The sequence below is a fragment of the Dermacentor andersoni genome, chromosome 1 (assembly GCF_023375885.2).
Source record: "Dermacentor andersoni chromosome 1, qqDerAnde1_hic_scaffold, whole genome shotgun sequence".
NCBI lineage: Eukaryota > Metazoa > Arthropoda > Arachnida > Ixodida > Ixodidae > Dermacentor > Dermacentor andersoni.
In genome coordinates this window covers 162,650,394-162,665,305 of record NC_092814.1, presented here as the reverse complement: position 1 = coordinate 162,665,305, position 14,912 = coordinate 162,650,394, and the positions used below count along the sequence as shown (strand labels likewise).

Here is a 14,912-nt window from a genome sequence, read left to right as displayed (position 1 = left end):
TTCTAGAGCAAATTAAAATGTAGATATGCGGGTATATTAGTGAACAATGGCAACAAATAACAACAACAATAACAAAGCAACAACGGGCCAATTGTGGCACTGAAACCAGCTTATTAGCATTTACGGCATGATTTTTTTACACGTTCACCGGCTCCATTTGCACGGGTTGCTATACATCAGTCCGCACAAAAGCATTCCATTACTGAGGGGATGGGAAAGCAGCCTCGGAAATGCGGCAGCTGCTTTCATGGAATCGTGAGCTAGTCGTTGAGAAGCGACTGCCGGTGAGGGTTCCGGGAAGTTATTCTCCCGTCTGCCGGGAGAATAGACGCTGCCTTTTTCATATGCCAATGTTGCGAGACGCGGAACTGAAAGCGCGGTGCTCTTGTTCTTGTTTGTTACTGGCAGTCACGTTCTCGGTTGGGTTGCATGCTCTCTAAGACAACGTTTGAACAAGATGCACGTACCTTGACAACTGTACCACATTGCCGCCTGCGTGCGCCTTTTGACGCTAAACACTGTTTTGCTACAATTTAAACATTCGTATATTATGTGTCACTTGGCCGAACTACTCTCCAGAAATGTCTTGTAACAGTTTCGAGGGAGTCATGACGACGCTAAGCATATTTTAATCGGTGCATATACGATATATGATGCAATAGTTACGTCTGCAAATATTTCTCTCCCATTGCCACAAAGTTCTAGTTTTAACGACAAGCAGGTTCGTATCGGCAAAGATCTGTTCGTCGTCGGGCGGCGTCTTAAAACCCTTCTTGCTAACGAAAGACGAGGTAAATGGTCTAGTGTATACAGATATTGTGATTGAGCTGTCTGCAGAAGTCAAACCCGTCATCGTCCTCCAGTGTGGGCTGCCATGAGGGGACACTGGGTGACTGCACACGGCCCCGTTCTCAAATAAAGGCACTGATCAAGCGTTAGCGGCAGGTGTCGTGCCTTGTCGAGGAACTTTGTCGGTCTCGGCAAGGGAACAGCTCACGTGTGCTGGACATTTCTGCGCTCTTACTGCCGGGCATATGCGTTGGGGCTTTTGCGTAGGTAAAAGTAAGGATTTGTAATGAACAGACGATGGCGTGTTGTAGACGAAAAAAAAAAAAAACACGCCCTCTTCACTGGACCGTTTTATATTTGATGGACCCGTGGGACGGGAAAAGATTTGCAGACGCAGCTGCACACTGCTGCTGGTGGCTGTCGGAACGAGAGCAAGCGATCACGGTGTACCCGTTGGCTACGTGAGCCCGCACTGCCGCCGCTGACACTCGATCCTGCGAAGGGGCGACGCAGCTGCGCGTGAGGGACGCACGGGTTTGGAAGTTTTAAGTTTCTCAGGCGACCACCAGACGTCAAATAGAAAGCGGCATGAATCGACGCAGCCGACGGTGCGGGGAGCCTTCAATCGTCGACCAGACGGCGACACGGATTGCACGACGCTTGGCTGAGTTGTCTGTCCGCGGGCTGTTCGCACGCCCCCTGTTTTACCTCTCGTCTTTTACGCTCAGGCTTATCTCAGATCAGACTGGCATTCGCCAGCCGACACCCCACTCGTAGCCGCTTGTATAAGTGCGTGGTCTCTCTCTCTCTCTCTCTCTCTCTCTCTATACATATATATATATATATATATATATATATATATATATATATATATATATATATATATATATATATATATATATATATATATATATATATATATATATATAATGAACGAGAAGAAAGGGGGTTAAGCGAGGGGCCCGATTTTTATTAATCACAAATCACATCGTAAGAAGCCAACAAACAACATAGCGGAAATGACTTCTACTTACTAATTGAATTAAAGAAATTATAAATTAGTGGAAATGAAAGTGAATCAAAAAACAACTTGCCGCAGGTAGGGAACGATCCCACGTCTTCGCATTACTTGTGCGATACTAAAACGAGGGTCTCGAATGCGGCAACACTGATGCTTTCAGGTAGCATATGTGGGTTTATTGACCAGTTGATTTCACCCACAGCGATCACGTACTCGTGACGCTTGCGGCAGAAAGGATGTTCCACATCCGCCACCAAGGTTTGTGAGTGGCGGCGCTGCTTAACACACCTAGGGTTCTTGCAGTAAAACCTAAATACCCAATAAAGTGGATGGGAAAACGGCGCCGCGGTAGCTCAATTGGTAGAGCATCGCACGCGTAATGCGAAGACGTGGGATCGTTCCACACCTGCGGCAAGTTGTTTTTTCCTCCAATTTAATTTTCGCTAATTTCTCGTTTCTTTAATTCGGTTAGTAAGTAGAAGTAATTTCCCCTATGTTGTTCTTGGTGTCATTGTTTGTTGGCTTCTTACAGTATATATATATAGATATATATATATATATATATATATATATACGCTTAGCTCATTTATCATTACAGTTATCAATCAGTAACATAATTCACTGCGCAAAGGAACATGTACGGCGCATGTAGGCAGTTTGTGCGCTCGTCCTGTCCGTGCGTCGTGTTTACTGAATATTCGCCAAGTAACCGAACATAACATTCTCAAGTGGTTATCATTCTTTTTTTATTTCGAAATGCCACTTCTTCGCCGTCTCACAAACCATTTTTGTCGCCCACGATTCTGAATAATTCGTGTTATAGTGAATAAGCACGTCTTAATTGGCGCCGTTGTAAACGTTCAAGTGCTATCTCCTGTGCTCACTGTGTGGCGTTATTGTGACACTGTTGTGCACTGTCCGTTACGCACGTTAAGTTACCACACGAGCGCATCCGTGCCTCTGCTTCCTTGTGATTCCAGAAACATTTTGGTGCGCGCTGGTTAGCGTTTATTGCATTTATAAGCTGCACGCTCATTCCCGCTTCATCCTGGTCGTTCGTAGCCAGCGGTCAACATTGTGTGCACTGCACTACGTTTTAAAAATGTTTTAAACAGAATGCGTAAGCTGAGCCCTGTGCTGTGAACAGCAAATATTAACTATGCTACCTGAGGCAAGGTACGATGACTGTTGAGATTCAAGTCCAACTCAGGAGCTATGAGACACGCTTTAGTTGAAAGTTCCGGATTTACTCTTCACCCAGTGCACGGCCCATGACGTTTGCGCATTCCGCCTCCTTCGGAATGCGTCCGCCGGCAATCCAACTCTCGACCTCGTGTGCAGCAGCAGAAAGCCATAGTAACTGACCGCCCGCACTATATAGGTGATACACATGGGCGTATGGGGCATGCCAGCTAAAGACGGCGAAATATGCTAGACCTTGGTGTAAAATAACTCCTAAACTTAGCACTAGCCGCCCAGGGTATTCCAGGTGGCGACGCCCATCGACGGCGAACTGAGGGGTCGCATTTTCTGAACCCGTTCTCACCCAAGGTCAGGAGAGAGAAACGCTGCGTGACCCAGACCTCAGAACAGGGTGAGCATTTAAGCCCTTTAGCAGTAGGACGTCTCGGATGTTTCTTGGCAGGCAGTAGACTGAAGCTCGTAGGCGCCCTGTCGACATCGGCCACAGGCTACAGCCGATTCGAATCACTTGTGATCGCCAGGAGTCGGCCATAACGGGGCGATCCTGAGGCGACCAGAAGCGAGCAGTCTGATGAGAGTGCTTAGCTCGCGGTGTAATGGCAGAGTAATAAAGCGGTCACTTTGCACGGCTCGTGGCCATCGCCACTCTGGCTCCGTAATCGTGCCTCGGGCTGCTACTATAACGTACTAGTGGCGTCGCGCGCGGACAGGGAATGCGCGGCCTCTTGCCGCTCTTTCTGGCTGCGCCGCGCTGGGGGCGAGGCAAGGGTTATGTAACTGGGCCAGTTCGTGCGAAGCGCACCTTGGGGCAGCGGGAGGAGGCAGGAAACGGTCCACCTAAGCGGTCTGCCCTCAGCGGCCTCGGCTTGTTTAGCGCGCTGTCTAAACGACTGGCATCGGCGTCATTACCCCGTAATGGCGTCTGGTTCCGCGGGCCCTCCCTTCGTGCCCGGCTGGCGGTAGGCGGAAACAAAGAGCGCCCCTCGTCCGAGACCGCCGCACGAATGGGGGTCGCGGCAGCGCCTCTGCTGCGCGGCGCAGTCGCCTTCTAGGCGAGCCCCGTTGCCTCTTTTTTGCCGTCTACGCGTGAATTCGCGTTCCCTCTTCGATTCCCCGGTTCGTCGCATGGCTAGCAAACTGGTCGTTGGAGGCGCTCGTCTCTTCTCCTGGGATATTTGCACTGCACCGGCGGCCTCCGCATTTGTTCCCCAACGAGCAGCTTCGGAATGCGTTTCGGTCAAAGTGGCTCGGCAGCGTTCAGCGATAGCACCGCCGCGCATTCCTGGCTCGGCGCTGCACACTGCTCGTGACTCTACTCGTGCAAATGGAGCCGTGCCACTTAGGTGGTTGACTTTGCTCTCGAGCCTACTAGGAGCGTCGTGCGGGACGCACCGCCGGCAAGAAAAAGCCTGCGGCCATCGCCAGACGGCATGGCACCCAATATCGTATAGTGCGGAACATAGTAGCCCCCTGGCGCCGCCGCTCGCAGCGCTTCTTTTTTAACGATCGACACGAGAGCAGGCGAAGGGGTTGACCGGCTCCAAGAATCGCAGCGCGGGGACGCGGCGGCGGCGTTGCTGGTCGTGTGGTTTGGTGGCGTCCCGACAGGTGCACCCGTCGCGGCAGAGCGTACGACTTTCCGGCTGTGTACACAAAAGACTTCGACGCCGGCCCTCAGGACACGCTCTGCTCCGCAGTGGCTACACCGCTTCAACCCCACTTCTCTTGCGTCTTCTTCTTTCTCTTCTTTTTCTTTCCTTCGTTTTCTTTCTTAAGAATGGAAGAATTTTGCCGTGTATATTTCTGTTTTTAATTGTGCTTCAGTTTTTTTATGACCATGCGATATGCTGTCATAGAAGAAAAAAAAAAGGAAAAAGTCCTGCTGCGCTGCAGCATCTTGCTGGTTTAAACTGCCAGGCTAAACCCGACTGTTTCAGCGGAATTTGTCGTATCGCTAGAGGAAGCTCCACGACAAACTCAATAACGCATACCTAGAGACGCGCTGTCCGCCCACCATAGCGGCCTTCCGCACTTCAGTGGGTTTTCTTAGTTTGTAGGTTGATCACTAACGTTGCGGGAGTCTCGCCGACCGATCTTGTGTTTCGGAGAAGGAAGATTAAATGGAAAACAAGAAAACGTATCCCGCATGTACGATGCTTTATTTCAATGGGCCGAATTCGGTCCGCGTTTGGAGTTGCCAGTCCTGTTCAACAGCTACAGTGTATGCGCAAGGAGCAGGACTTGTTGGGTTGGGTAGCGGGTGAGTAGTGGCTCGGTATTTATCTTCGGCGGTGCTGTGCTTTCGTTGGAAGCTCTTCGTGTCGCGAGCAGCTTCCGCCTTCTCTCTCTTTCTCTCTCTCTCTCTCGAATCCTCTGCTCTTCCTTTAGTTTTTGCTTTCCTCTGGCTCGCTTCTTTCAGCTTATCACATCACAGATAAGGAAGCATTTCGTAGTGTGTGTCAGTGACACTCGGTATGTATATAGAGTTCTTCTGCCGGTTAAGAGAGAAGGCAGGGACAATCAAATGGATTTTTTAAGCATTGTTGCAGGACACCTTCGTAGATTTAGCAAGTTCTCAACTGCAACGGAAGCACGTATGTAGTGAAACATTGCGCATAGAATATTTTCCTGAATTTAGCAGATTGCCGGCTGCAGTAGCGGCAAGAGCTGGCCGTTTTTGGGCTGAAATTCCGCAAGCGCAAGAGACAGCCGTTGTGGCGCCGGAGCAGCCGTGCGCACAAATCGCAAGTAAATAAACGTTAGGCGAATCTAGTGAGTAGCGTGAGGTAATTTCTAATTGATTTGTGTATATAAAAGATTTCTTTCCTTTGGATGCAGATACAGCCGCCTTCATATTGGGAAAAAATAGGGTAGGACGAACCAAGATGTCTGCGCCGAAAAATAAGCAGGGCAATGTAATCAGCAATCTTGAAGGTGTAGTAAAAGCAGCGGAAGAATTCTGTACTGACTTGTACAGTACCCAGATGAGCCACGATGCCTCCATTCGAAGCAGTAATGAACAGGTTGCAGAACCTCCTCCTATAACTAGCGATGAGGTCAGAAGGGCCTTACAAGACATGAAACGGGGAAAAGTGGCAGGAGAAGATGGAATAACGGTCGATTTAATCAAAGATGGAGGAGACGTAATGCTTGAAAAACTGGCCGCTCTCTATACGGAGTGTCTATCGACTTCAAGGGTCCTAGAAAACTGGAAGAATGCAAACATTATACTAATCGACAAAAAAGGGAGACGTTAAAGAATTGAAAAATTATAGGCCCATTAGCTTACTCCCAGTACTATATAAAATATTCACCAATATAATTTGCAATAGAATAAGAGCAACACTGGACTTTAGTCGACCAAGGGAACAGGCTGGTTTCAGGAAGGGATACTCTACAATGGATCACATCCATGTCATTAATCAGGTAATCGAGAAATCCGCAGCATACAATCAGCCTCTCTATATGGCTTTCATAGATTACGAAAAGGCATTTGATTCAGTAGAGATACCAGCAGTCATAGAGGCATTACGTAATCAAGGAAAACAAGAATTAAATTATGGGGTTTTACCTGACAATACCACGATCTCATTATAAGGCACGCTGTAGTGGAAGCCTCCGGTAATTTGGACCACCTGGGGTTCTTTAACGTGCATCTAAATCTAAGTACATGGGTGTTTTCGCACTTCGCACCCATCAAAATGCGGCCGCCGTGGCTGAGATTCGATCCCGCGGCCTCGTGCTTAGCAGCCTAATACCATAGCCACTAAGCAACCACGGCGGGTACGTAATCAAGGAGTACAGACCGCTTGCATAAATATCTTGGAAAATATCTACAGAGATTCCACAGCTACCTTAATTCTACACAAGAAAAGTAGGAAGATACCCATAAAGAAAGGGGTCACATAAGGAGACAGGATCGTATCCAGGATTTTTTTTCGTAGGGGGGGGGGGGGGGGTAATCCAGGGTAATATTTACATGCAAATGAGGGTGAAGGGGTTACCTTTACTAGTGCAAATGTCAATAATGCCCACCGTTGGCCATAAAGACGCGTAAACCCGCAAAATAGAAATGAAATAAGGTGTATCTCACAGGTACGCCTGTGTGATAGACCTCTCCTTTACTTGACAAACAAGGAACCACTTCAAATGGACTCGCGCATGAAAGAAGCGCAGGAAGAACACTGCCAAGTAAAAGTAAACAAGCGATAGTGTAAAATTAAGATTTCTATTAGCGTTTTTGAAATTAGCTTAGGAAGAATGATAGAGAAATACATATTTGCGAAACAGTTACAGTTCTTTTGGATCCCTCGTTTACTGATCTACCAAGTGCCACAACCGACTCGTATTGTTATTTGGGAAATTGCGTAACGATGCGTGGCCGCCAGTCCCGTACAGTCGCGTAGAGCGCAGGACGCTGCGGTTGAAGACGTACTGCGCCCACCGCGGAAGGTTAGAAAAACACCCACATAAGCATAGCAGAGAAGTGGCTGCGTCAGGCGGCTCCACTGATAACTGCAGAAGCGTCATTCAAAGCACACAGAATCATTCTCCACTTCCGGCAGTGTTTTCTCTACTTCCTTTTTAAATAAAAAGATGTTGATCCATAAATATTTTCACAAACAACGGTAAATCTGTTAATTTTCGTTTTTCCTTCCTCTTTGGCTGTTGCCTCGGCTTTCTCCCTTAGTAGATCGCTTAATTTCTCAACTCCTTGAGCCTCTTGTTTCCAGTTGCCAACTTTTCACGAAAAGTGCTGTGCAATTAGGGAATAACGAGACGAAGTAACGGGTGATATTCATATTGCTTATGGGTTTAATAGTTACTGTATAGGGTTTCATAATGGACGCTGTTTCGCATGCTTTTATTTTCCTCCTTATCTAACCCATATCGCGGGTATATGGTTCCGAGGATATGGCAGCGTCGCGGCGAGCCGTCACTCGAGGAAATAATGATGCAAAAGAAAGTTAAGCGCAACTGGCGTTTTCTCCGGCCGCAACTCGTTCCTCGAGCACACAGACCAGCTGACTACGAACCGAATTCCTTTCCTGGTTCCTGGTTCAGTCTAAACAAAGAAGGTTGAACTTACGAAGCAACAGCGATGCGCGTGACCGTTTCAATAGATGGTGACAACTGAACACATCTCGAGTTAATCGCGCGGGCACCGAATCGATAAGAAAACTGGCCTTCACACACGAGGAGATGCTGATAACTATCGCCATTCAAAAGGAGAGAACAAGGCAGCAAAATCTTAACCACCCAATAGCTGTCAAGATTTCGGCTTCTTTAAGCGCCGAAAAAGATCGCACGCAGCATGTACGTTGCCACAAAAAATTGGATCGGTCGTTTCTCAACCCCCTCTACAGCGCAACGAAACGTACTTTATCCTAAGGTGAATATTAAAAATTTTGCATAATTCATCTTATTCAACTAATTAAGCGGAATGTAAAAACTACTCTAAGGAGCGCCACATCACGGCAAACCATATGCCGTTGGTTTCATTCAGCTGCGTCTAAGCACTTCTGTTTAAATCCTTGGCGCAAGTTACGTGAAACACCCTGTATATTGGTGCTGACAAGCGTCCCGCAGGTGGCGAGCACTGACCACGTTATGGAGCAGCATTTCTGACTGCTGCAAAAGAAGGAAGTCGGGGCTCATCGTCCGCGTGCGTCAGTGGGCGCTCAGCTGCGCAGAGGCACCCGTCGCCGCATATCCGTGGCAGCCGGTCGCAGAGGCGCGGCATAGCGCACGGGCCGTACTACATCACGCGGCCTGCCGTCGTGGTGGACAGGTTGCGGCGCGTTTCTGCCGCGGTTCCCCGCGCTGCGGGCGCGCAGAGCGACTGGCCGGATCGCTTGGCCGGCTGAGTTATGTGCCACGTGGCCCCGATCTCGCAGCGCTGTGGCCGGCCTGCGCGGACGTCACTTTGCCTCGACCTAGTCTGCAGAAAATGTGGCATGACGCCGCCCGGTTGCCGAGCGAACAGCTGGTGGAAGAAAAATGGCCATGGGTGTATCTTTGTTGAGAAAAGGTAATAGTTGAACATTGTTTCTCACAGCGACGGACGTTATCGACTGTTTATGAGGGGCACGTCTGGGTCTTTATTTTTTCGGACTAGAACACCCAGCGACAGCTGCTCGCCATAATGGACGGTGTTCGGCTTTTTTTGAGTCTTGTTTCTTCTCGAAAGATTTGTGATACGGCAGCCAAGCGTAAAAGCGAACGGTCGTTAAGGAAAAAAACCCAGGACAAAAGAGACTCGAGCCAACTTCGACCGCGGAAGCGACATTGGCACGCTCATCTCTGACAGCATCTTTACTGCACTTGCTTACAGATGCTTGCCTTCACGCGCACATGCCGCAAGAGTGTGTGTTTGTTTCTTCGTACTTGCTTTCAGGCGAACGGTTCACGGCGCGGTCATTTGCGAGGCCCATCAGCGCGGTTCTCCATTGTGTGAACGCACGTGCGCTGACGCGGCGCCCCGTCAGGCGCCGATCACACCTAAAGCACCTCGGTGGTGCTAAAAGTGCTGCGGGGGCTCTGCCTATGCGGAACCAAGACACCTAGGAAGGGCGACCCCCTCGCTTTAAATTGCCCCGAAAGAACAGTTTCTGCCATGCGCGCGCAGACTGCCTTGCCCTTGGCCCTCGCTGGGAGCTGTAAACGCGGTTCGATGAGACTACCTGCCGTAGGGCTATGGAGGCGAGACAATGGCACCAGGGAGCCCCGGCCAACCGGTTGCGCCAACCCGCTCGGCCCCAGCGGGGCACCCCGCCGGATGCGCCCCTCGCCGGGCTCTTATTCCCGCCCCGCAGCGTCGTGGTCATCACGCAGGCTTGAGCCGTCTCAGCTGTAATGTCGTTCTTGGCTTTGCGCGTACGCCATGCTTCAACGCGAGACAAGTCACCAGGGCGCTGTTTCTCGAAAAAAGAAAATCCTGGCCTCAGGCGTTGCGCAAGAGCATGCGTGCGTGCGCTAGCAAACACTTTTGCAGTATGTATCACCCTAGCATAGCCCTTCAGGTATGCCCGGTTGACGTGCCACGCTTTAGGGGCGCATCTTCCCAATAAAGTGACCGTCGACCACATTGATACTTCTATATTGTATCGTTCCCGTTCGTGATGCCAACAAATACCAGAGAGAAAGGTTCACTTGATATAACCCTGGGGGGGAAACCATTTGCGATGACTTTCCCGAGTAAGATGTGACACTGAGAAACATGATCGAAGTTTGCGCTGGGGCTTCCGCTTTCATACATGGTGGAATGCAATGCAACGCTAGTGGCCTAAAATTATGCCGTAAAAATTAATCCAGAGCTTTCCACCTATAATTTCATTACTACAGCCAAACTGCCCGTGATGCGTAAAACCGCGCCAATTACGCTACAGTGCTGGGACTAGACATGACGGGGCATGCGCGCCGTTCTTCGCGCTTTTCGCTGTGCGCCCCTGCCCGATTCTATCCGCATTTGCCCGCGGAGCGAGCCACCCTTATCGATGACCATCGCTGAGTGACGCTGTTCCTTTTCTTTTTTTGTACATTTCGTATCTCCACTGTCTAGTAGTTTCTTCTTGCTCTTCCGCCGTATCTGATCATTCCCAACGGGAAAGAGGTTGAGGGCCTTGCGCGGCATTCGATCTACTGCGCAGTTTTCACTTAGGCAGGGTCCAGTCTGCAACGCGGCGTTCACGTGCTACGTCAGTAATTGCTGCGAGAAGCCCCGTCATGGTTATGTAAGGAAATGCGCTTTGTTACCAACGTTTCGGAAGCGCTTTGTTGGAGGCACGTGTGCTACTCAACAACAATGTTGCTTTTCAAAGCCGCGTACATTGCGGATGTCTTAGTGGTGCTCTATTGAGTGATGGAAGTTCTACTTAACCGAGCTCCTTCGTCAGCACTCGCCCCAGGATGCCTCTGCACGAGTAAGAAAGAGCATTCAGTCATATTTTAGTTTGCTACGTTCCTTTTTCTTTCTTTTTTGCTTTAGCAGCTTGGAACCTTGTAGACATTTGTGGAAGGAATTGTGCGATTTTGCGCAGCAGAGCTCCGCGCCCTGTATGCAGAGGCTTTGCGCATTGCAGGACTGAGCATTAATGATTGTGCGCGCAACGTATACTGCGTCCACATTTAACCAAATGCACGTGCGGTGAGGTGCGAGTTCTTAGTTGTCGTGTGTTAAAGGCTTGCATTGTGAGCGGCGGTGTAGACGGCGCGTTCATTTTTTGCCTGCATGAGAAACATGTAAGCTAATAATACATTTCTTGAAGCCAAGTGCCATTTCGGGCGATAGTTCAGGCAGAATTCAATAACCTGTGGCTCTTTATGACTTTCTACCCGTGTACATGATTTGTGCTCTCGGAGCGGCGGCAATATCCATTTGTGCGACTGAGCTCACTTCAGCACGTTAAGGGGTGGAAATGGGGTAAAGGCTGTAGAGCAGAAAGAGGGGAGAGAGTGGGGGTGCGCTTCAGCCGATATTAGAGCTGCGGGCCTCCCGATATCGCAATACAACCCTTAGCACGCGTCACCTATATAGCTGGAACTTTCTCACTATTGTTAGATGTCCTTGGACTTAGAAATGGTCAGGCTTGTACTGCTCGCAAAAAGAAAGTGAAAGCGAAACGCGCGCGTCGTTTCTGGATTGCTCAGCGCTCACCTGCTTTCGTGCCCAGCCGACACGCGCGATAGCGTGTCATGGTTTCGCCCTCTCGCATTCTATGTACGACCACTAGGAGGGAAAGTGTCGAATGATATTGGTCTGATCTTAAGAGAGAACTTTAGCTCCGGGCCTCCTATCTAAATACACGGCAAAGGAGAAATCGTTTTTCTCGGCACCCACTGCACCAAATTTGATGAGGCTTCTTCCATTTGAAAAAGAAAACTTAAAATCTATTGACTGTTGGCTGCGAGTTTATGACTTAGGTCGTCAATATTTTAATAAAAAATTGTCAAAAATCGCAAATTTTCAAAAACGAAGCTATCACCTTTGCAGTTCTGTAACTCAGCAATGAAAAATCATATCACAATTCTGTAAATGGCACCTAATAGAACATCTAAAGCGGACAAAATTGATATATTATGCGTGGCTCTCAAATAGACCACTAATTTGTGAGCGGAAGTTTTGCAAAACCCTTGTAAATAATGTAACGAATTCACGTAACATAGAAATTGACATATCACATTTGTCTGCTTTGGATGTTCTAATGGATGCAGTTTACAGAAAAGCGATGTCTGTTCTAGGTACAGAGGTGCGAATTTGTAAACTTCGTGCTTCTATTTTTTTCAAGCCTACTAATTTTTGAAAATTCCATTTACAAAACTCAGGCGCTAAATAGAAACGCTTCGATAGTCACTAGAATTTAACTTTCTCGCTCAAATACAACAAATTTTATTAAAATCATCCAAGTGGTTATCTGAGAAAAGCGTTTCTGCGTTTTACATGTATTGGAATAGGCGTAATCGTAGTCGGGCCCGAGCTAAAGCTTCCTCTGAAGAGCAACGTAGCAAGAAACTTGTAATGCATAACTGGTGCGTTATGATGTTATGGGACACATCGTGGCGCGACTGTCGTGCTTAAGTGCTCACGCTCCTCCTGAGCGTGAGTACCGTTTATAATCACTGGCTACATGGAAAGCTAGTTGAAAGCTGCGGGTTAATTTTGATCACCAGGGGCGCGACCGGGGATCGTTGTTCGAAGCACGCGTTCAGTTTCGCCTCACGGGCGACTGGCCTAGGCCGCGCCGACGAGCGCGGCTGCCAACGTGGCTGCCGCCAGTCGTATTGAGGCGAAGCTGAACGCGCGCTTCGAACAACGAACTCCGATCGCGCCCCTGGTGTTCTTTGACGTGTACCGTAATATCGGCCCCGGAACGTTTTTGGAGGCATTTGTCTCCGTCGGAATGCGGCCGTTGCGGTTGGGCATGGCGCCTGTGGACTTGTGCAGCCGCAAAGCGCCTTATGCGCGCTGGGTTGTCGCCCATAGGCAATGCCTTAAATGTTTATTAGTCTGCCGAAAAAAAAAAAAAGCTATTTTTCTCGCTCGCTTTCTGCATCCGAGTCTCACGTGTTTGCGGCCCACACTTTATTTAATTATGTGCTTGATGACAATAGTGCCCTTTTCATGGAAGCGCGGTACTGAACAGGGACCTGTGGCAAATTCTCGCACCTGCGCTGAATTCAAGCGCGCAGAACTCGTCGTACTGACCAAGCGATCGAAAATAAAAATAAAAAGAAAGCAGCATTGTTTTGCTCGCTTCAGGAACCGTGGCATAGCTCGGAACAGTCCTACAGCTGCCCGGGAAGCGCGCGGTAACACGCGCCGTCGTCGGCGCGCACGTGTCCCCGCTCGCGGCCGTGGCATTGCCCACGGCGTGGTGCGGCCTCCGCGGGAGCATCCGTGGGCTGCGTACAGAAGCAGCGGGGGAAGCTCGTTACGGCGGTGCCTCGGCCGATCACCGGAAGCATCACGCCGTGCGGCTTCTGCCAGAGCTCACCCACGGCCCTGCACCCGCGCAGCGCCGGCGGTCGTATGCCGCACATCTCACTCACGTGGTCGGCGTCCCGTGTTGTGGAAGGTTATTGGTACCGGCCTTTGGTTATATGAAAAAGAAAATTATTCCTTGGGTTTTACGTGCCGAAAAACCATATGATTATGAGGCACGCCTGTGTGGGGGACTCCGGGCTAATTTTGACCACCTGGGGTTCTTTAATGTGCACCCAATGCGCGGTACACGGGTGCTTTTGCATTTCGCCCCCATCGAAATTTGGCCTCCGCGGCCGGGATTTGATCTCGCGATCGCGGGATTAGTAGCGTAACACCAAAACCGCTACACCACCACGGTGGGTCTTTGGTTATTGCCACTGAGCAATATGAAAGCACTGCGCTTGTGCTAAAATGCCCCTGAAACGGTTCGGACAAATTTTTTAGACGCGTAGGGTACAGCTCAAGTTAATCATTTGCACCACAATTTGTGTGAAGCGTCTCATATTAAGAGAGCTACGGACGATTACAAGTTACCCTCCTCCATAGTCATGCATTTTCTCCTCAACTCGTTCGCCTAGTGATCGGGGCTAAGCTCCGCCTTCACTGGCTCTGCGTCATGATGGCACGTCATGTCGTCGACTTCCGGTTCTCTAGGAGCGAGCGCGCGAAGCCTCTCCAAACTCTCCGCCAGCTGCTTGGCAGTCAACCTCAAGCGAGAGCTATCGCAGCGCCGAACGTGTCTGGTATTCCGGTAACCGCAGGCGAGCTGGGCGTTTCGAGGGATGGAGGCATAAACTCAAGCTGATGAAGGAACTTTAGCGTAGACCGTTTTCAGGGTCCCTTTAAGCTTGGACTGTCTTTGCAATGTGCATTACGTAGTGCGTCAGATTATATTAGGATTGTTGATCATGTTTTTCTTGTGCAATTAGAAAAAGGCACATTCGCTTGAGCAGCTTGTGAACGGCGATACTATACATCTATACTGGGTCCGCATACAGGTTCCTTTGACTAAACATAGAGTTACTGCATGATCTTTCTGACACGGCGATGTTCTCACACGCAACCTTATTGCGGGATGTTATGTATATACCTGGTGAATTAAATAGGTGTATATTGGAGGGCGTTAGCGCGAAAAACACCCATTTAGCACCCTTAAGGGTAATGTTTAGTCAGCGTGTCTTGTGAACATATACAATAACTGTAACTTTACATATTGTATTGGGGAGATTTGACTAAAGATTTTTTCGGATTTCTTCTGCAGGAAAATCCAGAAGTAGGGCGCAGTCCTTAATCAAGCACTGTAATATGCCTCGTGTTCGCGCCTGCGTGTGCGTTTTGTCTGCCTCTGCGTGTGCCTTTTACCGCGTGTATAATTTTCTCCTATGTTGATTATCTCTCATTTGTCTTTATATGTAA

At 49.2% G+C, this 14,912-nt stretch overlaps 1 protein-coding gene and 1 non-coding gene across 3 annotated transcripts in view; both read left to right on the top strand.

Annotated features, from left to right (window-relative positions):
- The window catches only part of Fhos (Formin homology 2 domain containing), a 194,606-nt gene that overhangs the window by 102,019 nt on the left and 77,675 nt on the right, over nt 1-14,912 (top strand). The window lies entirely within an intron of this gene.
- TRNAT-CGU (transfer RNA threonine (anticodon CGU)) lies at nt 2,153-2,224 on the top strand. Its single transcript has one exon. It is a non-coding gene; the product is annotated as a tRNA-Thr (tRNA).